This window comes from Asterias amurensis, chromosome 19, assembly GCF_032118995.1.
Source record: "Asterias amurensis chromosome 19, ASM3211899v1".
In the NCBI taxonomy this organism is placed as follows: domain Eukaryota; kingdom Metazoa; phylum Echinodermata; class Asteroidea; order Forcipulatida; family Asteriidae; genus Asterias; species Asterias amurensis.
Genome location: NC_092666.1, coordinates 6,874,414 through 6,876,595, shown reverse-complemented (window position 1 = coordinate 6,876,595; position 2,182 = coordinate 6,874,414). Strand labels below are relative to the sequence as shown.

Below are 2,182 nucleotides of genomic sequence, written 5' to 3'. Positions count from 1 at the left end.
AGCCACATCCCAGAGGGTGCCTGACTACGAGCCACATCCCAGAGGGTGCCTGACTACAAGCCACATCCCAGAGGGTGCCTGCCTAAAGGACATCATCCCATGTGATTGAAGCCAGCAAACATTGGTAGATGGCTAGAAAATGATCTTGTTAATTCAATGGGTCTCGGTTTAAAACTTGGTCCCTCTTACAAAGCATGGTGGTTTAGACCACCAAATGGTGTTGGAAGTCCCATCCCCTACAAGGTTCCTTTCCTTCGATAATGCCTTTAAAAGTGCTTGCCCTAGCCAAGTTTTTTTGTGTGAATCTTTTTAGTGCCTGACTACAAGCCACATCCCAGAGGGTGCCTGACTACGAGCCACATCCCAGAGGGTGCCTCACTACAAGCCACATCCCAGAGGGTGCCTGACTACAAGCCACATCCCAGAGGGTGCCTGACTACGAGCCACATCCCAGAGGGTGCCTGACTACGAGCCACATCCCAGAGGGTGCCTGACTACGAGCCACATCCCAGAGGGTGCCTGACTACGAGCCATCATCCCATGTGATTGAAGCACATCAAACATTGGTAGATGGCTAGAAAATTATCTTGTTAATTAAAGGGCTCTCGGTTTAACACTTGGTCCCTCGTAGAAAACATGTTGGTTTAGACCCCCAAATGGTGTTGGAAGTTCCATCCCCTACAAGGTTCCTTTTCTTCGATAAATGCCTTTAAAAGTGCTTTAAAAGTCAGTTTAAGCATTTTTTTAAGCAGTAGTCCTGTGATGATCATCTGGGACCCATTTTATAGAGCTGTTTAGGCAGAAATAAAACAGTTCTCTATTATTTTATGCTTGGATCCTTTTTGTGCCTATAAGCATCTCTATGAAATTTGCCCCTGATGATCTATGTCTTTATATGGTTTGTACTTATGTAGTACATTGTAATTTTCTTTCAGATGATTGTGACGACTGCTTTCCAGCCATCCCGTCAACCTGGACCATGAAGATGTGACAGCACAGTACAGAGAGAGAGAGATACATCATGGCTTGAGGCAGCTACATACCAGGGTCCCAAATGGAATATGAAGGTAAGATGTCTTTTAAGTTAAGCTTGACTTTCAAGTTTAGAAGTCAATTAAAGTGCATAAAATTGACATTTCTTGGGTCTCATAATTAAAGTTAGTCCCATTTACCTTGCACGAATACTGTTAAAGGGCCAGGAGCGTCACTGAGTGAGGGATATGCATGCTTTATAAAAAGCCATTATTGTTACTATTATGCACAAATCTTCGATCTTTAAATCCAAGTCGCAATCTAACTGGTTTATTTTTCGGTTTTTGATCATATTACAGGACTAACGCAGTCGAACAACTTTGAGTTGGACACATCAAGATGCTGAGCCACCTTATGCAGTACCATTTAAAGTCAGCATAGCATACAACATCATCATCACCACCTCATCTAAGGCGTCATGACAACAGATGAACACATTGTCAACAGAATGGAACCCAAGTACACGAATGAGACGAAGAGACAGACCAAGTTGGCGTTAGATGGATGACATCAAGCAACAAGCACAAGAAAGATCAAGGTGGAATGGTGATGAAGAAGCCTTCCTTCTGCAGTATGGAGCCACATAGGCTAGATATTATGTCACTTACAATAAAAAAAAAAGATTTGTGAAGATTTCACATTTCGTTGGCCTGTTTAATTCATTCTTGGAAGTATTATGTGCTTTTAGAAATATTGTCAACATACTTGAAATGAGGTACTTCATTACAAGTATGTAGACAGAATACATAATAAACTTGTATCAAGGTACTATACAAGTTCATGTATTCACATACAAAAATTGCATGTTTGTAATGAGGTACTTCATTACAATCATGTAATTATAACATGCTTGCAATAAAGTACCTTATTGCAAGTATGTAAAAGCTTCATGTGCGTAATGAAGTACCGCATTACAACCATGAAACAAGTTAAGTTAATTTGTAATGCAGTTTGCTAATTACAAAATACGAAACAACATAATTTTATTTGTAGTAAATTCATAACAAATAAAAAGAGAATTTGTTTTAATGAGTTTGTTTAAGTGTTTATGAGACATTAAGTTTTGTATTGTTACTACTTAATTTGAATAATGAATCAAATATAAAATGTAACTTTTGTAATGTGTCATTCTGTCTATCAATTATTTATA

The 2,182-nt window shown here is 39.0% G+C and overlaps 1 long non-coding RNA gene across 1 annotated transcript; it reads left to right on the top strand.

Moving 5' to 3' along the window:
- Positions 1-442: 442 nt before the first annotated feature.
- Positions 443-1,388, top strand: LOC139951602 (uncharacterized). The gene is made up of 3 exons (XR_011787806.1): positions 443-566; positions 936-1,067; positions 1,332-1,388. It is a non-coding gene; the product is annotated as an uncharacterized lncRNA (long non-coding RNA).
- The last annotated feature ends 794 nt before the right edge of the window (positions 1,389-2,182 follow it).